General features: G+C 40.3%; 1 long non-coding RNA gene across 3 annotated transcripts in view; it reads right to left on the bottom strand.

Moving 5' to 3' along the window:
- Nucleotides 1–25,085, bottom strand: part of LOC138751448 (uncharacterized) — a 69,794-nt gene extending 44,709 nt beyond the window's left edge. Inside the window, exons 1-2 of one of the 3 annotated variants that reach the window (XR_011349942.1) lie at nucleotides 24,798–25,085; nucleotides 17,602–17,805 (exon numbers count right to left, since the gene is read on the bottom strand). This is a non-coding gene — a long non-coding RNA (uncharacterized lncRNA). The remainder of the gene's footprint in view (nucleotides 1–17,601; nucleotides 17,806–24,797) is intronic. The other 2 variants (XR_011349940.1, XR_011349939.1) reach the window with 2 other exon arrangements.
- Nucleotides 25,086–27,069: the final 1,984 nt, after the last annotated feature.

Consider the following 27,069-nt stretch of genomic DNA (forward strand, 5'->3'; position numbering starts at 1 on the left):
GTGGAATAAGCTGCCAGCTGAAGTGATGAATGCAGGCTCAATGTTAACATATAAGAATAATTTGGGGAAGTACATGGATGGGAGAAGTATGGAGGGCTATGGACTGGGCGCAGGTTAGTGGGACTAGACAAAAAAAAAAGATTCAGCACAGGGCAAGGGCTCAATGGGCCTATTTCTGTGCTGTAGTGTACAATGGTTCCATGACCAAAGGAACTGCTCACACTAACTATCCAAGATTCTTGTATTCCTGAAACAATATTTATTTATTTGTATATATGAATACGTCCTCCAAATGTATTTTTTGCCTGTATGCATGTTCTATTCGGTTTTGTGTCTGCGTGTTTTGCACTGAGGACTGGAGAACACTGTTGCATTGGGTTGTACTTGTGCAATCAGATGACAATAAACTTGAGTTGACTTTACAGTGCCCTACAATTTACAATATATGTCCTTCCTTGGTTTGTCCTTCCATGGTGCAACACCTCACACTTCCATCTGTCAATTTCTAGTTTTCTAATTTAACTGAATATCTTATTTACTTCAATAATGTTTCAATAGAGTTCAGTAAGTAGTTACAGTTAAGATCACAGTTAAGAGACATTAGGTAAGGTCTATTTTCTTCTTGTGTAGAATAAGCAGTAGGAATGGCTGCCAGGGCAGAAGTATGTGGGGAAATCAGGGAATTCATCAGTGTCCTTGATGTATACACCTGCAAGAAGTGTATCAAGATTCAACTCCTTCCAGACTGAGCCAGGGAACTAGAGCTGGAGCTAGATGGACTCTGAATTATCCAAAAAGCTGAGGATGTGATGGACAGGAGTTAAAGGGAAGCAGTCACTCCCAGGAGGCAGGAGGCAGATGGCTGGATGATTGTCAGGAGGGGGAAAGGGAAAGGTTAGTTAGTAGCCCCTCCACTAAATAACAAATATATGGTTTTGATATTGTTGAGGGAGACAACCTACCAGGGTGATACACCATCAATAAGTTCGACTAGAAGTTGTAGAGAAACTGATAGGCTTTTATTCACTTAAGGGTGGTGACTATGGCAAAGTTGGATGCATTGCTCTCTATCTGGAACGGGGGTGGATTCATCCACTGTATGCATTGCAGCCTTGGCAATATCTGCCTTGATGGGGCTGAAGGTCTCATGGGCCTCTGACATCAGGGGAAAAGAGGTGGATTTGACAAGGGGGTGGGCCTTGTCGCATAATTTGGGATCTTCTGGGCATAGAAGAGACAAACCTTAGGCACATTTTTGGAGACTTGAGGCTGTAGGAAAGGAGAGTTCCAAAAGAGGGCGCATGTGGTTGGGATCGGGGCCAATGACTCTGTCCTCTAAACAAAGCCAAGGATGGCAAGACGAGTTGTGCAAAACACAAACTTATCTTTATTGTATATAACATTAAGGAGTTTGGCAGCCTGGAGACATCTTTTGAGATTGGAGCCATGATCCTGTATGTCATGACTGTAAATGGTGACATTGTCCAGAAATGGGAATGTGGCTTGCAGCTTGTACTGGTCTACCATGCAGTCCATCTCCCACTGGAAGACCGAGACCCTGTTGGTAACTCCAAAGGGAACCCTCAGAAAATGGCAGAGGTGGCCATCTACCTCAAAGTCAGTACATTGACTGTCCTCTGGGTGTATAGGGAGCTGGTGATATGCCGATTTAAAATTGATAGTGGAGAATACCCAATATTGGGAGATTTGATTCACCATGTTGGATATGTGGGGGAAGAGGATACATATCCAACTGTTATATCTATTAATAGTCTGACTGTAGTCAATGACCATTCTGTGTTTCACCCCATTCTTAACTATCACTACTTAGGCTTTCCAGGGCCTGGTGCTGGCTTCAATGATCCCCTCATTCAGAACCCGCTATACCTCTGGCCTGATGAAGGTGTTATCCCTGGCAATGTATCACCTACTTTTGGTAGCAAAAGTCAGGGGTGAAGCTAGCAAACAGAGATGGAGGGGTGATCTTGAGTGTTGAAAGGCCGCAGGTCACATGTGGTGGACAATCTACGGGTTGCTGGCTGGAAACGATGGGAGGAAAGGCCAGGGGGTTTTCATGGGTGGAGCGCAGTGGCGGTTTAAAAAATGCTGGTTAGAGACAGTGAAGGGGGATGGGGTCCATCGTAGTCCATCATGACACACTTAAGGTAGCACTGAAAGTCCAGCCTCAACAGCACAGCAGCACAAAGCTCTGGCATCACGAGGAGTTTAATATCTTTATGGACTGTGCCCATACAGTCAAAATCACTACACACTAGCCATAGAATTCAGCTCTTTGGGACTTTGAGGCCAAGGAGACCTTGTGCTTTACTGGCCTTATATCAAGGGAGTAACGCTGCAATATGTCAGGGTGGATAAAGCTCTCCATGCTCCCACTGTCACACAGGCAGCTCATCATGTGACCATCTATCCTGATATCCATCGTCGATCTAGCGAATTGGAGAAGCTCCCCGGTCTAGTGGGATGGAGGCCAGTGTTGAGATGTTGTCGGTCTCTGTAGATACAGTGGAATGTCTGGACATTCTGTTCCAAGATAGAAGCCCCCATGGCCCGCACATGGCACTGCTTGGTTGAGGAGATGGCGGTGTCCAAGATATCGGCTCGCATAGCATGTACACGGTGCTGCTGGGTTTAGAGGTCAACCCAGATATAAACTCTTTAGTGTAGTGTCCCTTCTTCCCACAGTTAGTGTGACCATGCCATTCGCTTGACAGTGTTTTCTCGGTTTTTTAGCAGTCTGCAAAAGTAGCATTTCGGGTGCAAATGGAGTACCATGACCATGATCTAGTAGCTGGTGAAACATGGTGGTGTTCCACTGGTTTGCAGCCCTTCCACTTTTCAAGGTGGAGGCACCTGTGGTAACCACGAGGCAGATACATTATAAGCTGAGTTCACGTCCATGTTTTGGAGGGCCATTTCTCACATGTCTGCTAGCTCAACCACCTTCTGCAAATTGAGCTCACCTTGTTCTAACCATCTCTGCTGGATGAAGCTAAATGTTATACCTGCAACATAGGCATCTTTGATCAGGTCTTCCATGTTCACTGTGTCATCACAGCCTTGCAGTCACAGGCCCGTCCAAGAACTCTCAGGGACCGAAGATGCTCAGTGCTTGATTTCCTGGATCGCTGCTTATGGGTAGCCAGGAGGTGCCTAGCGTAGCACTCATTTACCTTCCTCCAGTACTGTCTTTTCAATATGTCCTTTGCTGCTAGGTAAGACTAGGAATCCCTGATCATTGATATACCAGGGGCCTGACCCACAAATACAATACTTACAGTCTGTTGTCCTCTGATTGAATGATAGGAAAGGAAGTATGATGGAACAGTTCAAAGCCACACAGCTAGAATTCAAAGCTGTTGGATGCGTCAGGTTGTGGGTTGAGGTCCAGTTTTTCTGGCTTCAGGATCTGCCCAATTATCAAAAAACAGTAGTGAATAAAATTGATGCACCATCAATAACTTCAAAGACTAGAAGTTGTAGAGAAACTGATAGGCTTTTATTCACAACAGAATGGATGTCTGTCCGTGTTGGTCGACTGCCTTGGACTGAGGAAAGGGGTGTGGGATAGTCACCTTTATTCAGGGGTCAGTGGGAGGAGCCTCCGGCACAGTCAGCAAGGGTTGTGTCCCTGCACATCCAAATATACATACAGCACATCAAAACATATATATATATATACACACAGTGGTTTACCACAGATGGAATAAGATCTATGGCATGGAGCCTGCCCCTTTGGATCAGAATTGTAAGGAGAGAAGAGGTAAGCTGTAGTGATAGGGGATTAGGGGATTCTATGTTTAGAGGAATAGATAAGAGGTTCTGTGGATGACATTGAGACTCTTGATGGAATGTTGCCTCTCAGATGCCAGGGTCAGAACATCTCAGATTGAGTTAAAGGCATTCTCAAGGATTGCAACTCAGGCCACATGCTAGTGAGGCCAGAAATAGGAGGATAATACAGTTCAATGTTGTGAGGTTCCATTGTTTCAGATGCAATAGAGGAGATGGGATGAAAGGAGAGTCAGTGAGACTGCCATGACAGGTCAGACTGGAGAGCCCCTCCACCAAGGCTACATGGGTGTAACTGAGGAAAGAGATAGAGATGATCATATTTGGATTGTATTATTAATAATCCAATAATCAGGTAAAATTTCATGAGCAAATTTGCATAGAGACAGCAGACAGTTGCAAGAAACAAAAGGTTGTGATGGGTAATTTTAACTTTCGACATATTGACTGGGACTGCCATACTGTTAAACAGCTGAATGGAATAGAGTTTGCTAAATGTGTTCAGAGAAATTTTCTGAACACAACTAGAGAGAGTGCAATACTGGATCTCCTAATGGGGACCGAGACAGGGCAGGTGATGTAAGTGAGTGTAAAGGAACATCTTGGATCTTGTGCCATTAGTTTCAAGGTAATTGTGGGAAAGGACTGGTCTAGTCCTTGGGTTAAGATTGAAGAAAGGCCAGTTTTGATGGTATCAGAAGTGTGGATTAGGACAGGTTGTTTTCTGCAAAGGTAAAAAACCTTCAAAGATGAAATTTTGAGATTTTGAGATCACATCAGAATAAAGGCAAAACTAACAGGTATAGGTGACCTTAGTTTTTGAGAGAAATTAAGGCCCTGGTCATGAAGAAGAGGGAGATGCATAGCAAGTACAGGTACAAATGATGTACTTGAGCAATATGAAAAATATACGAAAAAAATTAAGATGGAAATCTAAAATCATCAGGAACCACACAGGCTATGGGCTGCTGGAGACTGGATCATGGAAATCAGGTATCGGAACCAGGATTCGAAAGGGAGCTAAGGGCAAGAAGGGATCAGGTGCTGAAGGCTTCCTGATCACATTGGAGGTTTGGATCTTGAGCTTAGGTTGCCAAAGGATCTAACAGGGGTCTGTATGGCTGCAGAGGCTGTGGGAGCACTGAAGGTGAATCCATAAAGACTCAGTGTCTCTCAAGGGACTCTCTTTTGTTTTTCATTCTCTTACTGTAAGGGGCTCCTAGCAATACTAATGGCGACTATTTGCTTGCCTCATCGCAAACATTTTGTGTATTATATTTTCTCTTTTATTACATGACAATAAAAGAATCTTGAAAATGAAGACATAAGGTTACTATGGCAGACAATGTGATGGAAAATGCCAAAAACTTCTGCAAATAAATTAAGAGCAAAAGGATACCATGGGACAAAATTAGTCATCTGTGTGTGGAATCAAAAGAGATAATGGAGATCCTAAATGGATGTTTTTTGCATTTATATTTACTCAGGAAACTAAAGTGAGGCAAAACAGCAGTGAGATCATAAACCCCATGCAATTATAGAGGAAGAGATGCTTGCTGTCTAGAGGGAAATAAAGTTGGATAATTCCCAGGAACTGGTAAGATGTTCCCTTTGGCAGAGGTATTTAAAATGTCCATAGTCAAGTGTGAGGTGCCAGAGGTTTGAAAGGTGGCTAATGTAGTCCCATTATTTAAGAAAGGCTCCAAGAATAATCTAGGAAATTGTAGGCTGGTAAGCCTAACATCAGCAGTACTAAAGTTATTAGACAATATTCTAAGAGACCAGATAGATGTGTGGACAGGCCAAGATTGATTAGGGATAGTCAACATGGATTTATTCATGGTAGATCATGTCTAACCAATCTCATAGTTTTTCAAGGAGTTTACTAATAAAGGTGACGAAGGAAAGGAAGTGGATATTGTCAACATGGACTTTTATGAGGTCTGCAGCAGAGTCTGGACCAGATGGAAAATGGACTGCAAAAAGGAATTCAATGCGGACAAGAATGAAGTGCTGCACTTTGGGAGGACATACAGTAAATGGTAAGGTGCTGCAAAATGTGGTGGAACAGAGGGATCTAGGAATACAAACATTTTTTTTTAATGGTGTCATAGGTAGACAGGGTGGAAAAGAGAGATTTTGCCTTCATAAATCAAAGAACTGAGTACAGGAGATGGAAAGTTATGTTCAAGTTATACAGGAATGATGTCAATAGAATTGAAAGAGTGCAGAGAAAATATTTCTGGGACTTGAGGCATGGAATTATTGGGCAATGTTCAAAAGATTAGACACTTATTCTCTGAATATCAGAGAGGTGGTTTGATAAATGTGTACTACGTTTTAAGGGGTATAGATAGGATAAATGCAAACAGGCTTTTCCACAGAAGTTGTATGATTAAGAGCTGGAAGTCATGAATTTATAATGAAAGATGAAATGTTTAATGTGAATATTGGAGTGAATGCCTTCACTCAGAATGGTGAGACAGTGGAATGAGGTGCCAGCAGTGGTGGTGGATACATATTTGATTACACCATTTCAGATAAATTTGGATAGGTACATGGATGTGAGGGGCATGTAGGACGATGGTTCGGGTACAGGTCGTTGGGACAGGGTGGAAAGTAGTTTGGTAGAGACTAGATGGACTGAATGGTCTGTTTCAGTGCTATGGTCCTAAAATTGTCCATTAACCATAACCATTTTGTTCTTTAGCTTAAGACATAAGTGATGTATTAAAATATGGGAGAAACAAAAGTAAGAAATGAAAATGGTGCTAATATTCTTTCACAAATTCTGTTAAAAGTATGTTGGCAACTTGAATATTTTCTCAGCAGGCTAGCAAAAAAAAAGTGCTGCTCTTGCCTCACTGAGCTATTTCTTGTAGAGGTGCATTAATGCAAATTTCAGCGGCTGGAATGTTCAGCATTTAATTGCGCTGAAATGAGGTGGAAGGAATTGGAAGACAATTAACATTGTTTTTTTTAATCTCCGGCACCCAGTTCAGAGGAGATTTTCACAAGCAATAGTTGTTGCCTGTCAGTGCTGCCAGGCAAATTTATTCCGAGATGTACAAGGGATTTTGTTTATCTCATTTTTCAATTAACCTCTGCTTTTTTAACTTCATCATAATGTCAGTGACAGTGTGCCAGAAAGAACACAAGAAAAATGTCCTCATTTTTGTTAATTTCCGGGCTTTCTTGCTAATATTTGGATAGCTGGGGAAATCCACATTTATGTGAATTAAAATTATGCACTGAAAATTTTAGATTGCAAGCAAGTTTTCACAAATAATAGCTTTCACATTATGAATTTCTTGAAAATCACTTTGAACATAACAAGTATTTTTTTTCCATAATGTAGTACAAGGTCAATCATATTCCCTTCTGTACTCACTTCATTAGCTCGCTCTGCATTGGGAACTGGGATACTTCCACAGAGTCCAACAAAATTTCAGAATATAATGCATCTCAGTAACTTGCCATGGATCCAGCTTCAATTTCTAGCTGTGTGTGTTCTTTGCATTCTGTCCTCATCAAGGGTATCATTTTCCAACAAACACCTATTATCCCAATTACAATTGATTGGATTCTGTATCAAACTACAGCATCAATTGGAGAATATTGGTACACAAAGGAATGGTTTTCAGTTTAAAACATTCACTGAATTTATTTACACTGAGGTAGCATCAGGGATATATAGCCAAATATTAAAGTTATTCTAAGCTAAAATTAAACTGCAAGAAAGGATTTAGTTCAAAGGGGTAATTTTCAAATATTGTAAAATTAGTGGAGAGTGCATAAGAATAATTTAGCTGTGCTTTGACATTAATCACTTGGCCATTTAAGATTGCTGTTAGAAGATACATAAGCTTTCAACATGTTGTTAAGTGGTTGAGGTCAGAAAATTGCTCTTGAAATGACTATAAACAGAGATTGATTGGCATGATTAGTCAACATTGTCATTACCTTTGCACTATGGGATTGCCAAGGCAACGGAAATCAAATAATGTGATCTTTTATTTTAACAATTCCATTTCAGTCTGCTTTTAACAACTGGTTTGAGACTTTGTTTAGGAATTATAAAGAAAGGCATGCCTGGTTCTAGTACCATTCAGGTCCACAGGATCATTTACAGTCAATGCGATTAATATGGATAGGTACTTAAAGCCAGCACCGACATAGTTAGTTGAAGGGCCTGCTTCCATGATCTGGAATGATCTTTTTATACAATTCAAAGAACTTTTGAGGTACTGTCACATTTGCAAAGTAGAAAACATTTGTGCACAGCATTTACTCACTTCAACAATATATTAATGATCAGATCATGAGTTTCTAGTTATTGGTTGGATGATAAGTATTGACCAGATTTCAAGGGATGTAAGGATAAAATTTCATGCAGAGATGTGTGGAGACAGCTCTTGGCCAACCCTTAATGTGGAACTGTTCTAGAGCAGAAAAACCCACATGGGAGGTGGGTTATGAAGATATGTTCCACATGTCTCCAACAGCTAGAGTCCTTGTGCTTTTGGAGCTATCGAATGTCAGAGCTTCTGCAAAGAAAGGAAGACTTAATTGAGGTGCATGACTTTTGGACCACCCATCATGAATCTTGGTGTCACTTCAATGAAAAGTTCATATTTCCTAATGATGTTTGGCCCATTGAGCCTGTGTCTAACTTCTTGGCAATGGTTCCGAAAGAGATTACTGTATATTCAAGCTAAAACAGGTCATTCCACCAATAAAGCCCTGCTTTTAATACTTATGCACAGTGCTAGCAGTTCATACTGCTAGATGACAACCAAACATCAATTGTTCCTGCTGCATGGTGACGGACATTACAACTGCAGGCCACAAAGTCTCCTTGTAATATAAATGGAGAATTGTGTTACAATTTGCCAAAGCTTGTTATAACTTATAACAGCATGCTGTGGGTGCAGTGTTTCCAAATGCATTTAGCAATTGATTTTCAGATAAAAGATTGCACTGTGTAACACATGAAAACATAATGCTGCACAACAGAATTTCAAACCCACCACTGCCATAGAGCAATAGCATAAATTTAGAAGCTAAATTTTCCCTCAACTATCCCAACAACAGATAAGGAAAATACACTTTTCTTCATGTTTCTTGTACTGTGGGAAATATAGTTCAAAGTATCATGGATTGGGTTAACATTTAATTTAATGTTAAACTGTATATCTTTTATAAAAATGTCTTAGTAAAGTAAATAATAGAGTTACAATATTGTATCTGTATTCTTAGTAAGTTAGCTGTGGATTGGTACAGGGTCACACAGAGTTCACAGCACAATTATAGAGAACCATTGTTTTCTGAGAAGAGTGTTCATTCTCGGGGTCAACTTATCTGGGAAGGACAGAGCTAATGGATTTCAAGTGGGTCTTAATTATTCAAGAATTGCTGAAAATAGTCATCTGTTTAATCAAAGCCAGAGATGAGGTCAGAGGTTGTTATGGATATGGAATGGTTTTAAAAAAGGAACAGAATTTTGATAGAAATAAAACTGATAGTCATGTGCTTTCCAAGAAATGGGTCTCACCTCAGTAATTATGTAATGGTCACATGATTTGGAGAAATATATTACCGTATTCAGACATTTTTTAATTCAGTTTTTGGAAGAGTTCAGTTTGGAGAGTACAGAAGTGAAAACCCCAGTGGCACAGGGGTTGAAGCCTTGTGAAAGACAGGATTGAGTTACAGTAACTAGAATTGGTGTTGTTGTTATGAGTTACTCCTGGGAAAGGGGGAAACACAGAATCAATGGCTTTTGAAATAAGGAAAACCATTTTGCTGTCTCTTTAGAAAAGAGGACAGATTTCTACTGGGTATATTTTTGTGTATGTAAACTTCATTTAACCCCTGTCTGGTTTGTGACATAATTGAGGAAGAACTTAATCACAGCTTTTAAACCTTGTCTGGGCTTGTGAATTCATCATGGAATAAAATAGCCATTGTGAGTAAAGAGGCCTGAAGATTTAAAGTTTAAAAGCACTTTATAATTATTTATGAACTGAGAATTTAAGATCTTCAAGCAAGACTAAAATGATGCTGAACCTTTGAAGAAAGATTGACTTTTCAGAGTGGGACATTAATTTTATGCTCACACACAAACACACACAAAGAAACACACACTTAGAAATAAATAAAAATATATTATGTTATTGATAGTTTAATAAAAACTATTATTTTGAATTTACCATTATCTGGTGAATTTTTCATTGCTTTTCATTTCCTATGTTAGTACTAACAAAGTCTCTTTAGTCCCAATAAATATATTTTTTAAATTGTTATTTCATAACAAGAGTATCATTTACTCGATTCTTTGCTTTTTGTTGTGTGTTTTATGAGTGGCAAGCTTACACTGTATAACACATAAACAATGTAGATTTTTGTTTGCTGGTATTAAACATTTTTACTATGTCTACCCTACTTTTAAATAACATCTGCTTGCAACATCATGTTTTAAATTTAATCCTATTGTTTTTTTTCTGATATTTTATGAGAGAATTTCAGCAAGCAACTTAATATAATTAATAAGCATGAATTATTCTGTTTGCAACTGCAAGGGCATGAAGAAACAAAATGCTTTGAAAATGCAATCTAAACATTTCAAAAGTTCCCAAATCTATATTAGTATGCACATACTACCATATTAATGCTTTGATTGCATCAACCTAAATATTGGAAGACAATTATTCGTAGTTACTTAAAGTGTATTGCTGTGACAAATATCTTTCTGAAGTGACATTATTTAATTAAATTGAAAGTAGACTTGTTAAGCAGTGTCTCTTAAGCTTAATTTTGCAGTAATTATACAACATTATTTAACATAAGAATATTACAGCATTGCATTTTATTAGTTCATCTCAGGGTGTGGGTATTTTTGGAAAGTAAAGCATCAATTTCCCATTCTGTGTTTCCTAGAGCTTTGATACACCTGAGTAACTCATTGAATCATTTCAGGGGTCAATCAGTTATCAGTCACATTGACATGGGACCAAAATAGCAGTAGAGATTAGATTTCAGAATTATTGTCAGAGTACATACATGACATCACATCACATACAAGCCCGAGATTCTTTTTCCTGTGGATAATTCTGCCTCACCCACAGGAAAAGAATCTCAGGGTTGCATGTGATGTCATACAAGAGAATAGCTTGAACATTGGGTCTATATTTGGCCTATATTCTCTTAAGTTCATAAAAATGAGAGGTGATCACATTGAACTATATGAATAAAAGGTAACAGAGTTTAATGGGGTTAGTCAAAGAGTTATATTTTCCTCAGAGTAGAATGTTTAGAACCAAGTGTCACACTTCACACTAAGATGTTGGTCATTCTAGTTCAATTAAATTAAATTTCTTTTCAGAGTTGACAAGTCTTTGGATTTCTCAACCCAAACATGTTGGGTCTGCTCATTTTTACAGTATGTTCAAAGTAGTGAAGAATAGCTGTTTTGACTTTAAATAAATAATGGGACATCAGGTTACTGCTAGAAAGTAATACTGAAGTAAAAGATGAGTCATAATCAATTGGCCACTCCTGCAGCTAGAATATAGAACATAGAAATCTACAGAACAGTGTAGTGGAAACTTTATAACCTACTCTAACAACTGTCTAAAATTTCCCAACTGCATAATCCTCAATTATTCTCAACTCTATGTACTTATTTGACGGTCTCTTGAATGATCCTGCTGTACCTGCCTCCACCACCATTCCTGGCAGCACATTCCATGCACCCACTACTCTCTGAGTGAAAAGCCTGCCTCTTTTATCCCCCTATACCTACTCCCAAACACCTTACAACTATGATCCCCTTGTGTTAACCATTTCAGACCTGGGGGAAAAAAATGTCTGGCCATCCACATAATCAATGCCCTTCATCACTTAATCAACTTCTTAGGTCACCCCTGATCCTCCATCGTTCAAAGATGAAAAGAACAAATTCTCTCAACCTATCCTCATGCCTGCTCTCCAATCTGGCAACATCCTTGTAAACCTCCTCTGCATCCTTTCTATTGCATTCACATCCTGTAGTGAGGGGACCAGAAATTAATGCAATATTGCAAATGAGGACCAACTGAGGTCTTGCATAGGTACAACATCACCTCTCAACTCTTGAACTTAATCCCATGGTTAATGAAGGTCAACACACCATATCCATTCTTAACATCATTATCAACCTGTGTAGCACCTTTTAGTGTCCTATGGACACAAACACCAATATCTCTCAGTTTATCCACACTGCTCAGAGTCCTCCCATTAGCATTGTATTCTGCCTTCAAATTTGACCTACCAAAATCAACCACTTCACTCTTAGTTGGATTAAATTCCATATGCCACTTCTCAGCATCCTTTCTCTTTCTCTATAGCCTCTGCCGTCCCTCCAGACTATCCATAGCACCACCAACCTTCATGTCATCCACAAACTTTCTAACCTACTTCTTATTCCAGGTCATTTATAAAAATGACAGAGGAGAGGTTAAAAAACAGATCTCTGCAGGAAACCACTGGTCACCAACTTCCATGCAGAATATAAACTACCTACAAACACCCGATGCCTTCTGTGGGCAAGCCAATTCTGTACCCACAAACAAGATCTCTTTACATTCCATGCCTCCTTACTTTTTGAATAAGTCTTGCATAGGGAATGTTATCAAATGCCTTACTGAGATCCATATACATTACATTCACCTCTCTAACTTTATCAATGTGCTTTGTTGCATCCTCTAAGAAATCCATCAGGCTCATGAGACATAACATTCCCTTAATGAAACCATGTTGACTATCCCTAATAAGATTATGCCTCTCTAAATGTTTATAAATTCTGTGTCTCATGATCTTTTCCAACAGCTGCCCACCACTGAAGTAAGATCATTTTTTTGTCTGCTCTTATATATGTGGTACTTAAGTGTTGAAGGAAAGAAGCCAGCAATACCTTTGTTGCTCCGAAAATGCATAGCTACTTACAGGTAAAATTACATAATTTTTTAGGGGTTTACCATTAAACATATCATATGTACATATCACAGCCAGCAAAATTGACCTTACAATCAAAACAAAGGATCCTGGTTTTGTTCTGACTTTATGCATGCAACTGTAATATCTGTGACATGCTGCACGGCATTCTGGGAAGGCAGGTCTGCCATTACTTTTTCCATTGGGTATTTACAAATTGAGTGCTATAGTGCTACCAACTTTCTCACACTGTTTAAAAAATTGTCCACTACTGCTATTTATTGCTAGCACTTTCCCACGGTCCCTTATAACGGTTTATATAGGTTGGCACAACAGGGGCTGAACGGCTCATACTGTGTGGAAGATAAAACTTAATTATGTTATAATTTGTCATGACTAATTTTGTTCAAATATAAGATCATAATACATTGATCAGGATTTAGGGCAGGTCCACCATCGCTCGATGCATCGTGATGTCACAGGTAGACAGTTCTAATTCTGGGGATGGCTCCCTGCAAGTGTGAATGTGTTCAGTGTCCCAGTTAAGAGCAGTCAAGTATGAACAGCAAAAATGCCCTTCCTATCCCAGGACACTAAATAGCCAATTTAGTGGGATGTAAGTGTAAAAGGAGCTCATGTCCTTTAGAATCCCCTACCCTGGGTAAAGGGCTATGACTATATACTTTACCAATGTATCTCATGGTTTTATAAACTTTTATGAAGACTACATTAGTCTCCTATGCTCCAGTGAATCAAATCCAAACCTTTCTTCATAACTCAAATCTAACAGTCCTGGTAACATTCTCATGAATACATTATTTTCTGCTCCCTTTCCAGCTTATAGTATATTCTTCTAGTTTGGTGACAAAAACTGGATAATACTCCATGTGCCCAGTTGTAACATATGTTCTTATTCCTGTACTCAATGTCCTGACCAAAGCAGCATGCTTGCCAAATACCCTTTTTCATCACCCTGTCTACCTCCATCATCACTCTTATAGAACTATGTGCCTGTATCCTGAAAAGAAATTGTGTTCTGCAACATGCCTCAGAGCCCTCCCAGTCACCGTATAAGTCCTGTCTTGGTTTAATCTTCCAAAGCAAACTTGTCCAAATTTAATTCCATCTTATAACATAACATAACAATTACAGCACGGAAACAGGCCATTAGGCCCTTCTAGTCCGCACCGAACCAAACACCCCTTTCTAGTCCCACCTCCCTGCACAATGCCCATAACCCTCCATCTTCTTCTCATCCATATACCTGTCCAACCTTTTCTTAAATAATACAATTGACTCCGCCGCCACTATTTCTCCCGGAAGATCATTCCACACGGCTACCACTCTCTGAGTAAAGAAGTTCCCCCTCATGTTACCTCTAAACCTCTGCCCCTTAATTCTTAACTCATGTCCTCTTGTTTTAATCTTTCCTCCTCTTAACGGAAATAGTCTATCCACATCCATTCTGTCTATCCCTTTCATAATCTTAAATACTTCTATCAAATCCCCTCTCAACCTTCTACGCTCCAAAGAATAAAGACCTAATCTGTCCAATCTGTCCCTATACTCTAGATGCTTAAACCCAGGTAACATTCTGGTAAACCTTCTCTGCACTCTCTCCACTCTGTTTATATCCTTCCTATAATTAGGCGACCAGAACTGCACACAGAACTCCAAATTAGGCCGCACCAACGTCTTATACAATCTCAACATCACCTCCCAACTCCTATATTCCATGCAATGATTGATAAAGGCCAGCATACTAAAAGCCTTCTTCACCACCCTATTCACGTGAGTTTCTACCTTCAGGGAACGATGTACCGTCACTCCTAAATCTTTCTGCTCTTCTGTATTCCTCAATGCTCTCCCATTTACCACGTATGTCCTATTCTGATTCTTCTTACCAAAATGAAGCACCTCACACTTATCAGCATTAAATTCCATCTGCCATTTTTCAGCCCACTTTTCTAAGCAGCCCAAATCCCTCTGCAATCCTTGAAAACCTTCTTCATTATCCACTATTCCACCTATCTTAGTATCGTCTGCATATTTACTAATCTAATTCACCACCCCATCATCTAGATCATTAATGTATATAACGAACAACAATGGGCCCAATACTGATCCTTGAGGCACACCACTGGTCACCGGCCTCCAACCTGACAGACAATTATCCACTACCACTCTCTGGGCTCTCCCTTTCAGCCAATGTTCAATCCATTTGACTATCTTAAAATTTATACCTAAAGACTGCACCTTCCTAACTAACCTTCCATGTGGTACCTTATCGAAGGCCTTACTGAAGTCCATATAGACAACATCCACTGTGCTACCCTCATCCACATTCCTAGTCACCTCTTCAAAAAATTCAATCAGATTGGTCAAACATGACCTTCCTCCCACAAATCCATGTTGAGTGCTCCTGATCAGACCCTGTCTATCCAGATGTTTATAAGTACTATCTCTAAGAATTTTCTCCATTAATTTACCTACCACAGACGTCAAACTTACAGGCTGATAGTTGCCAGGCTTCCTCCTTGAACCCTTTTTAAATATTCTTTGGTTCAGTTTATTTAGATCCTGCTGTAATCTCAGATAACCTTCTTCACTATACCACAGATTTTGGTGTCAATTGCAAACCTTCTAAACCATGCTAACTCTATTGTCATGCAAGTCATTAATTGAGTTGACAAGCAACGGTAGACCCAGCATCAATCTCTATGGTGCACCACTAGTCGCAGGCTTCCAATCTAACAGCTCTGGTATCACTACCTTTTTTCCTACTGTCAATCCAATTGGCCAGCTCATCTGGATCCCATGGGATCTGACTTTCTGGCTCACCCTACCATGAAGGACCTTGTCATAAATCTTGCTAGAATTACCGTAAACAGCATCTACCACCCTGCTCGTAGGAATCTTCAAAAAAAAGCTCAATCAAATTTGTTAAATATATGCCGACAGATATTGTTGTGCAATGTTAACTTTATGTTGAGAATCTAAAGGTGAATGTATTATTTTCTGACATTTTGCAAATTAATTACTGTAACTATAACTGAGATTTAGGCCGCAGTTTAAACAAAGGAGGAGTTTATCCACAGTTAAAATCACTTTTCAACAACTTGGAACCATAACCAAACACAACCTCCTTTTAGAAAGTTGACACTATGTAGCACAGAGGACAACTTGAACAAGGGCTCCTGTGGGCACTGCGAGATCTGCTGAATTCCTGCAGCATTTCTGTTTTTACACTTTGTGAACATTTTGATTAACATTGGACCAATCTTTCAGTTAATATTGGGAAGGAAAGAAAAAGGGATGAACTGTATGAATCATTTATATTTACTTGGTGTAAAACCAGATATTGGTGGAAATGCTCGGCAGAATAGGCAGCATCAGGTGGAGAAAGAGGTAGTTAACTTTTAAAGTTGTATCCTTTCTGAAGAACTGGGGAAATTTGAAAGTAAACATATTTTGTTGTGTGAAGAGTATGGAAGACATGCAGAGACCAGAGACAGAATGACCCAGGTAGTGGTGGTACCAGCTGAAGGCTTGTTAATCGCTGCTGATCCATATGGAGGAAGTATGAACAAAGGGAGATTAATGAGAAAAGTTAATAAATTCTTAGCTAAACTAAATAATTATGACACACCTGGTCAAAAGGTGGCTAGTGTTCTTCATGCTTTTGTTGGGATAAACTAGAATAGGGTAAGAGAAATGTGAGAGAGGGAGTGTGAAGTTCAAGGCCACCTTTGCAGCCCCTCTCCCCCTTGTACCGTAACATACTAACAATCGTTCCTCTTCCCTTTCAGCCTTGATGCACAGTCTTAGCCTGTAAACAACTTATTCCTTTTGCCTCCACATTTACTGCTTGACCCACTGAGTTCTTCTATTCAAGATTCCAATATCTGCTGCTTCCTTTGCTTTCTGCCTGTGTGAAATTCTCCTTGTGATTTCATGACACATTCTTCCTGCCATGCATGAGCTCTCCCCAGGTTATCCCGTTTGCTCCCACATACCTAAGTGAGAGTCAGTGTGTTAATTGACCAGCTGTGTAGGCGAGTGGGGAAAGTGGAGGGAATAAAGAGGGATTGGTGTAAATGGGTGCCTGATGGTCAGTAAGCACTCGTTATGCTGAAAGACATGTCCCATACTGAATGAATTTAATGATTCGATCACTCTTCCCTTCCCTGCTGTATCAACATCTTTAACTTTGCATCATTTCCAACTTATCTGAGTTCTCATGAAAGACTATCGACCAACAGGTTTCAGTCTGGTTCTTTCTGCTCAGATGCTTCCTGATTTTCTGAAAACTTGCAGTGCTTCCTGTCTCCATGTTCAATATCACTTTCTTCACCATATTTTATTTGATGTGTTTGTTAAACCTTGGTCTACCTGCATTGTCAAGAGTCACACTTCTTCCACATAATGTATTTCCTAATTACAGAAGTAAGGATATTGGAAAAATCTATTGAGTAAATGCCAAGAGGAGAGGGAATCAGTAAAGACTCTGCAAATTTGTGAAAAAAGATACTGATTCTCATTATTCAGCTATTGGAAATATGCTCCATGATTAGACCAAATCATGTAATTTCTAATTATGTGGCTGCATTTTGTAAATGGGTTTTTTTTGTGCTTTGTTATTCCTGTCACTTATACTTGCTAGATATCTAAAAGAAAATAAACTTATTTACTTTTGCATTATTTATAAATCTGAATCAAATAAATGCTGTGCAAGCACTTAAATTATGCTCCCTGGCTTACTTATGATACGTAACCAAAATAAAAATTAAGCAAAAGCATTGTTAAAATAAAATATACCTTTTAAATGGGATTGGAGGTAATAGCAGTTCAGTTAACTTGTCTTTTTACACCAGGGTTGAGTTGAAGCTGGTCGCTTTACTTCAGTCTCCTTCTCACCTTTAGAATTGCCAGCCATTTCCCCATCAGTTTTCTTGGAGTTCGGTATTCCAGCTCTCACTGCAGATGGTATTCCAACATACAACATGCTGAATATCTAGGAATCTGTCATGTGAGAAGATTTTTTTTAAATTAGAGGTACAGCCTAGTAACAGGCCCTACTATGAGCCCATGCCAACAAAATACCCCAATTCACACAAGTTTTGAAGGATGGGAGATAACTCGAGCACTAGGAGGAAACCCATGGGAAAACAGGGAGAATGTACAAACTCCTTATACAGAGTGCTGAATTCGAACCTGGATTGCTAGAGCAGTAATAGCATTGCACTAAGTGCCTCACTAACCATGTCACCCAAAAGCTGAAGATTTTCACAAGCAATCCAAGGTGATACAATAAGGGCAATGAATTAGTGTTCCTGAGACTATTGGCTGTGACACCCCATTGTTAATGATAATGAGAAGTTTATGGTCATATACATTGTATAATGTACATCAGTGTCAAAATTCTTAATGCTGCAGCTGACCAGTACTTTATGAACTATCACTACAAACAAATGAAATTGTATAATTAATTGAATTAAAATATAATAAATACAAAAAGATAGATAGATAACAAATATTGAGTTGTGCTAGTGAATAGTGCAGACAATAATTTTGTTTTGTCTGAGCAGTCTGTGATTAGTGTAACAAGGTTTACAATCTTAATAGCTTTTGGAAAGAAACTGCTGTTGAACCTAGAGGTGCTGGTTTTCAGGCTTCTGTTCCATCTGTCTGAATGCATCAGTGAGAAGATGTGACCAAGATGTTGGGGATAAAACAAATGGTGGCGCTGCTAGAGCTGCTGTAATAGCAGTACTTATGCTGCTGTAGACTGAGGGAGAGCATGGAACAGAGACACAGCAAAGATCTGCAGAAGCCTACTGCCTGGTTGTGTTGTTAATGGGGCGGTACAGGCTTTAAACGATCAGTTAAAGGAGCCAATTTTTATTTTAAATCCTGCAACCACCAAGGACTGTACCCAAGATGATGGTGCCTGTGATGGACAGCTTATCACGAGGGGCTGCCAATTACAGGGAGCAGCAGACCAGAGTAGAATTTGACTATAATCCACAAGATTGGTGGACACCATCGATTCCCCCCCACGTCATTATTGCCAAACAAGCTCTATCTGTCTCCCTATCAAATTATATTAGTTTCCATTGAAATGTGACCACATTGAACGGAGAAGCTCAGTTAGAGCAGATCTATCATTAACTCACAGCCCACTTATTTGATATTCTGAGATCCTCCCACAAGTGGAAACAGCCTTTCATTTTCCACCCTTTCAAGATCTCTCATGATATAATATTGTTCCCTTTCAATCTTTCCATATTTTCCAAACTGATGGAACTTTCCTTGAATGAAAGGAATGTTGAAAAATTGAAGATATTGCCCCAATAATCTCATTGGTCCCTTAAAGAAACCAGAGATTTGTCAGCCTCAACCCAAACATTTGTTCAGTATTTCTTCCAATGTGATTGTGAGTGACCCTGTGTGGAATGTTATTTATATCCTATAATATGAAAAAAATGCAAAATGCCTATTTAATTCATCAGCCACCTTATTTTCCATTATTCATTTCCCAGACTCATTCTCTATAGATAAATGGGCAAGATGACTGCTACATTCCTTAAAATACCTTATCATACAGCAGCTCAATTCTAAAATATATAATCTTGTCCCCCGTCTGGGAGAGTTATATAAATTAAAACAAATTAGTAAAAAAAAAGACAGATTTTCCATTTTTACGTCGCTGCACTTACCTCCATAAAAGGTCCAAAGGTGGACTGACTGCTTGAACTCACTTCAGTTTCTATCTGTCTGGGAGGGTACACTTAGAGGTGGAGTAAAGTCGCTCTATCTCCTCCGTAAAAGGAATGCTGGTAAAAGCAGCTACAAAGAGGAGGGCTGATGACGTCGTGCTGATGCCATTAGACTGTGACCCAGGACTGTGAATTTTTTAAAACCCCAGATGGTTAATAGAGGCTATTACATTGTGTAAGAGATCTGCCTGAGTCCTAAGACTGCTTGCATAGATCTCCACTAGAAGTTTTATCTCATCTTCGGTCACTATTTTTGAGTATATGCCACTCTCCCTTCTCGCCCCATGGTGGGCTACTCCACCACTCACCCTGCCTCCTTCAGCTCTGGAAGCCGGCTCCCGACTCAGCTCTACATAAAAGCACCGCGGGATCCAGCATACAGGTAGTCACCATAAAAGGAAAATGTGCCTTTTTTAAAAAATCTTGAGCCAGCTATAATGCAGTATTTCACCATAAAAAGGCCTATTGTCACCCCACTCCTCAGTCTCCCACCACAAAGAATTTCATTCCCAAATCAGTTAACCAATTCCCAGTCTTCAAACTCCCAAGAGAGTATTTTGCTTTGTTTAATTCCCATGACCTTGAAATTCAAGATTTCAAGGTTCAAGTTTCCTTTTCTTGCCATATAATAAAAAAAATGTAATATACAGATATAATTCAACTTTTGACTGCCATACTGGCAGAAAATAGCTGACATTTGCATTGCCCAAGGCCCATCAGAGCCCTCAGCACTTTCTTAAATCCCGGTTCTGATGCCTGGTTCCCCTGAGCTGTTCTCCAGCAGCATCCAGCCTGGTATGAATCCTTCAAATGCAAGTCACCAACAGCCTGTAGTCTATGTGGGTCCTTCAGCCACTGATCCCCTTGCTGTTCTGCAGCTATAATCACCACCATGCTTCTCCTTCTCAACAGAGGATGTTCTCCCAATTTTTAGTGTCTTGTGCCATCTCTTTGCTCTCCTGGAGTCTGCAGCCTATCACGGTATACTGCCTAGCATATTCACTGCCATCTTGGGCAAAGACCTCCAATGTTGCAGGATGTTAAAAAAAAAACACTTACTTCGTTAACAGGCCATTGGCATCATGGATAGGCAGTAAGACCCTGCAGAGCAGTGCTGTCTCTGCACCCTGCTCTCTCAGGTGCACATCTCCCTATCTCCCTGACAGTTTTATTTTCTTTTTTTTAGAAGTGGGAGTGTTAAGGATGGTAATCCTTGAATGTGCCCATGTGTGATAGAGCCATGTATAGAACTATATAGTTCAGGTCTTCTGAATTCTTGCTTCATTTATTTATTTGGAATCACCAAAACACTTCCATTTATATCCCTATCGTATCACATCAGAATAAAAAGAAAGCAGACACAAAGAAGAAAATTGTTCCAACTATTACCTGCAAAAGGCCAAACCTATCTCTTGAACATACTAAGGTACGAGCTACAGTTATTCCCATTTAAAAAAAAACATAGCACAGCAAAATGTCAAAATAGACTGCAGATGCTGAAATCTGGAACAAAAAAATAACAGAACACTGGAAGAACGAATATCAAGTGACATCTGTGGAGGCAGAAGGTGCAATGACATTTTGGATCAAGTCCCTGTGTCAGTGATGAGAATGAGGAGAACAAATAGTGAGTGGATAGCATTGCAATGGAAGGTGTGATAGAGACTGATAGGTGATGGGTGGAAACAGATGGGAAGAGGAACCATGTGGGGAAGGGAGGTGAGGCTTGGAAAGGTGAACAATGGAGGAAGCAAATTCAACAGGCAGGTGGTTGTGTGGAAGGGTAACATCAGGAGGGCATAGATTTAAATGTGTGAGAGGAAAGATTTAAAAGGGAACTGAGGAGCATCTTATTCATTCAGAGTGTTGGTAGTCATATGGAACAAGCTGCCAGAGGAAGTGGTAGAGGCAGGGATAATTGCAATGTTTAAAAGCCATTTAGACAAGTACATAGATTAGAAAAGTAAAGGGGAATGGGACAAACACAGGCAAATATGACTAGTTTGGACAAGTTGGGATGAGGGCCTGTTCCTTGCTATCAGCTTTATTACTCAAGAAATCGATATCATTTGTCCAATATGCAATGCTGTTCTTCCAATTTGTGCTTGGCCTCTCCTGAGCAATGGAGCGGGCTGAGGACAGACAAGTCAGCATGCGAGTGGGAAGGAAAGTTAAAATAACATGCATGCAGAAACTTGGGATTAGCAAAATAGGGAGTGGACCTTGAAGAAAGCAGAAATGTGGGGTGGTAGGGATCCCTTTGGAGCTGGCAGAAATAGCATATGCACACACCTGTTATACAGAACAGCAACACCATTCATTTGGTCCTCATCCTCTACCCTCATGGCACAAAAACTGGACAAAAGTGCAAGATTCAGGAAGAGTGCAAGCCATCAGCTCACTCCATTGAAATAATATTAGGAGAAGAAAGCAGATGCTGTAACTCCACATAATTAGAGCTAGAAGGAGAACACAGTAGTCAGGAAAAGGAAGAGGAGCAATGGTTCAATTGCACACCCCTCTCTTCCATTTATCCCTTCTTCTCTCACTGACTGAGGGGTGAGCCAAATCTGTCCTCTGCACAAAGTCACTAATATTGAAACAACATCAGATATTGGCTTCTAGCTACACTTCCAGCTGCCGATTTCAGGCTCCAGGGTAACAAATCAGACTTTTATTTTGTGGTGAATGAATGCTTCCTTCATCATTACTGAAATTATCTTCCTGTACCCATACCTGATATAATAGATAACTCTTCCCCTTGGAACTAATTACTGTATATTTTGGCATACAAGTTGACCAGAGCATGTCATCCCCCTTTTTCAGCCTCATTTTTTTGTGGTATAATCAGTGTGTAAGTCAACCCCCTTTTTCTGGCTGCCTGAGGTGCCCCATTAACTAACATACAAGTTGACCCCCAAAGATCACGCAGATCGATCTGCTGGGCATTAGCTGGAGATGATTTCCATAGTGGAGGGTCTGTCGACTCAACACAACATGTGATGAAAATATGAAGTGAGTTTTAAGTTTAAATTGACAGAAATGGCCAAGAAAACCAACAAATGTGCTGCTGCAAGATAATTTGATGTGCAGGAGAAGTTGGTAAGAGATTGGAGAAAGGAAGAGACTTTAAGAAAAATACCAAAAAGCCAACGTTCTTTTAGAAAAGGAATCACACGTTGGCCAGAGTTGGAAAATCATGTTGCAGAATGGGTATGTGAACAGAGGCAAGATTGCTACATAGTCACCCAAAATAAAATAAGAACATTTGCACGGCAGTGAGCCAAGTTGCACCCAAACCTCAGTGATGATCTTGAGGCTGGTCCAATCATTTCATGAACAGGAAAAATCTGGTATTATGCCAAAAAAGAAAAATTGCACAGAAACTAATAGAAGATCTTGATCATAAAGTTATGTTTTCACCAGTTTATTATACAGAACCTGCAGTTTTCATTGGCAAATATTGGAAACAAGGGCAAAACCCCCATGAATTTCAAAATGATAGGCAATAGAATAGTGGAATGGAAAGGTGTTAAAACTGTGCAAACCAGAAGTGCAGGCCATGAAAGGACCAGGTTTACTGTGGTGTTATCCTACATGACTGACGGGACAAAGTTAAGACCCATGGTAATCTTCAAAAGCAAATTTAAACCAAAAAAGAAATTCCCTCCAGGTATTTTTGTACATTTTCATGAAATGCGTGGAACAGGCAACTAGGCGGTTTACACAAAGAATGGAGTTTGCTGGTTTGGGATATGCTTCGTAGCCACTTAACGGAGAAGACTAAAAGTAGATTAGCACTAAATAATACTTATATGGCAGTTATCCTGGGTAGTTTGACATCTATATTGAAACCTCTCGATGTCCTCTTGAACAAGCCATTCAAAGACAATGTGTGCGAGGAATAGAATACATGGATGTCAAGTGCAGAAAAGTCATTTACAACAGGCAGGGCAATGCATGCTGCATCACTTGATGTGCTATGTAACTTCATGCTCAAGGCATGGGGAACAGTTAAAGTAGAGACTCTGATAAAATCATTTAAAAAGTGCAGTATCTCTTGTGCAATTGATGGGATGGAAGATGATTTATTTTGGGGCACTGACAATGAACCTGAAGCTGCCTCATCGGATACAGACCGGGATGCATATGATGACTGTTTAAACAGTGAGAGCATGGATGTGTTTGCTGCCATTTTTACTTCAGACAGTAATAGAGAGAGGAATTTTGAAGGGATCTAAATGTGTTGTTGCTTTCAGACAATCGTAGCGATTTTAGTTGTGTTGTTTTCAATAAAAGTCCAAATGGAAATCTCTTGCAGTCGGGTTTTTTTGTGGCTTTTCAAGAGTTAACTTATACATCGAATTGGTTTTTCAAGGGTCAACTTATATGCCAGATCAGCTCGAATTAGGTTTTAAGCTGAATTTCAGGTCTCAAAATATATCTGGCGTATAAGTCGACCCTCATTTTTGAGACTTTTTTGGGTTTCACAACTCTACTTATATGCCAAAATATATGGTAGAAATGCAAATGCACCTGCTTGACCTTCTCCTCCTAGCTTCCTGGTGACTTTTACTTTGAGAGCATAATTGTAGGGAATACTGCAAAACACAGTAATTTTCTAAAATTTTGCAGAGCTGTACAAATAAGTAGTCCAAAATTAGTGCAAGCAGCTGAATCTCAGCATCAGCGTGCCTTCAGTTTGCTCTAGTTCAGTCCCTGAAGAGGCATGGACTCATTAGATTTCATTTCAGTCACAGTTGTGTCTCCAGCTAGAATCATGAGTCAAAGCAACTTTGTACCCAAAATCCATCCACTTATATCTGCTTGCAACCAAAATAGGAAGCTGTCAGGTGCCAGCAGATAGTATAACAAACAGATACACTGTTTGTTGGTCCAGGATCCACCATCTGCTGTCTCCTTTTCCCTCAATGTGTGGTATAGATTCAATAAGCTTCCCTGCAATACATTTCAAATAAAGATAACCCAGCATTTCCTGAGTTAAAATTATAGGTTGATGATCTTTCATCAGGCCACCTCATCAAGCTGACATATATATAGTGGTGCTAAGTTAAATTCATATTAAACACTTTAAGGTGAAAGTATTTTTCTTTTGACCGCCTGCATTTTCTTACAAAGCAGGCAAATTAACTCATGTAGTTGAGTAGCTATAAATGAGATTAAGCTCATTGTTTTAACAAAGAGGGAATTCATCATTTGTTGAAAAAAGTATACCTGTGTGATGGACCATGTGGCCGCACAGCTGGACAGGCAGAATCGCTGCACTGAGCGGCCGGCACAGAATGGTGCGGGCTCCTATTCCTTTCCCAGGAGAAGCCCGCGATTGCAGACTCGCGTGGGTTGATGAAGCGCATTGCTTCCCTGCTGGCATGTTGCCAGAGAGACAACGACTCTGCAGCACGCTGACTTCACTCCCCTTTGTGAGGCACGCTGACATCACTCCCCTTTGTGAAGCATGCTGACATCACTCCCCTTTATGAGGTGCACTGACATCACTCCCCTTTGTGAGGCGCACTGACATCACTCCCCTTTGTGAGGCGCACTGACATCACTCCCCTTTGTGAGGTGCGCTGACATCACTCCCCTTTGTGAAGCATGCTGACATCACTCCCCTTTATGAAATATGCTGACATCACTCTCTTTTATGAGGTGCACGAATGTTTAAAATAAAAGACAGTTGGTAGTTGACCCTTCTCTGTGTTTCTTGAGCTCTGCAGTTAGTCCCACTGAACTGGTGACCCTGACGGGTGCTCAATGTCTTTTGAGCCCCAACAATGAAACCTAGTGAGAAAGCCTGTAGAATGGATGTCACTACTGCGCTGCCCGCAGTGGCTGTGAAGCTTCCCACCTTCTGGCCTCACAGACCACGTCCATGGTTCCAGCAGGATGAGGCTCAATTCCATATTAGGAACAGAGCAAATGAAGCCTTCAAATTCTGGCATGTAGTCACCTCATTAGATGAAGATTCTCCTGCCAAGGTAGATGATTTTATCAACAACCTGCCTGAGAAGGATCAATACAGTGCTTTTAAGGCACACCTCCTCATGACTTTCGGCATGTCTGACCTGGAAATGGGCAAGCACTTACTCCACCTCGACGATTTGGGGGGCAGAAGGCTATCAGAACTGCTGAATGAAATGAAATGCTTGCATTAGAAGAACTGCTTAATATTCAAGGCAGCCTTTATAGAACGGCTCCCTCGACACATTGCCCTGCCGCTCTCTTCTACTGACTTCTCCAAACCAAGGAAAGTGGAGAGGGGAGGCAGAAAGACTTCACAAGGTCCCGCAGTATCCCATAGCAAAGTTTCAACAGGTCACCTTGGACAGTCAAGTCAATGCAGCCATCAGTTCTACGGATCTCCACAAACTACTAAGGAAGAAAAAGCCATTGGAAAACACTGAGTGGTGTTTCTACTACAGAAAATGGGACAGGAATGCACATCACTGTGTGCCACTGTGCAATTACGTGGTTGACTCCCAGGGAAACTACAATGCCAACCACCACTGATGACCTCGGCAGTTGGTGACCAGACCGGCCTGTTATAAGCCACTGATCAGCACACAGGATGAAAACTGCTCGTCGACACCAGAGCTCAGCTCAGTATCTTCCCGCCATCTTCTTATGAGTGGAATTCATGAGTGCCTCAAGATGACTTGCATGCCACCAATAGCACTATGATTACTAAGTTGATACAACTGGTATTAGGCAAGACACCTTACCGATAGACTTTCATGCTAGTGGCCATAGGGCAGCCCATTTTGGGAGCAGACTTCCTGAGGCCACATGACTTGATGGTAGATGTGAAAGGACACTGTTTGGTCCATGCTACCACATTCCACACATGCCTACTTTCTTTAGATCATCGGCTGGCAACACTGCTACTGTACGACTGATGATTTTCCAAACTTATTATCACAGTTTTCTGAACTACTTACACCAGATTTGCATTTAGTTTCTCCATGTCATGGATTTCAGCACTACGTAACCACCACTGGCCCTCCCCTACACTTCAAGAAACGCAAACTTCCCCTTGACTGGCTACTATAAGCAAAAAAGGAGTTCAAAACTATGGAGGAACTAGGCATCATCCGAAGGTCCGAAGTCCTTGGGCATCGCCATTCCATATGGTACCCAAAACATCCAGTGACCTAAGACCTGTGGAGATTATTGACGCCTCAATGGCGCAACTGTGCCGGATACGTATCCAATGCCATACATTCAAGATTTCACCATCAACCTCATCTTCTCAAAGCTAGATTTAGTAAAAGGTTATTACCAAATCCGTGTCCACCCAGATGACATCCCGAAAACAGCCATTATTGCTTCATTTGGTCTAGTTGAGTTTCTGAGGATGCCTTTCAGCCTTAAGAACATGGCTCAGACATTCCAACATTTAATGGATGCTGTCATGAAAGATTTGCCTTTCCTTTTCGTCTACCTCAATAACATTTTAGTAGTCAGTGAGTCAACACAAGAGTACAGA

The sequence above is a fragment of the Narcine bancroftii genome, chromosome 1 (genome assembly GCF_036971445.1).
Source record: "Narcine bancroftii isolate sNarBan1 chromosome 1, sNarBan1.hap1, whole genome shotgun sequence".
NCBI lineage: Eukaryota > Metazoa > Chordata > Chondrichthyes > Torpediniformes > Narcinidae > Narcine > Narcine bancroftii.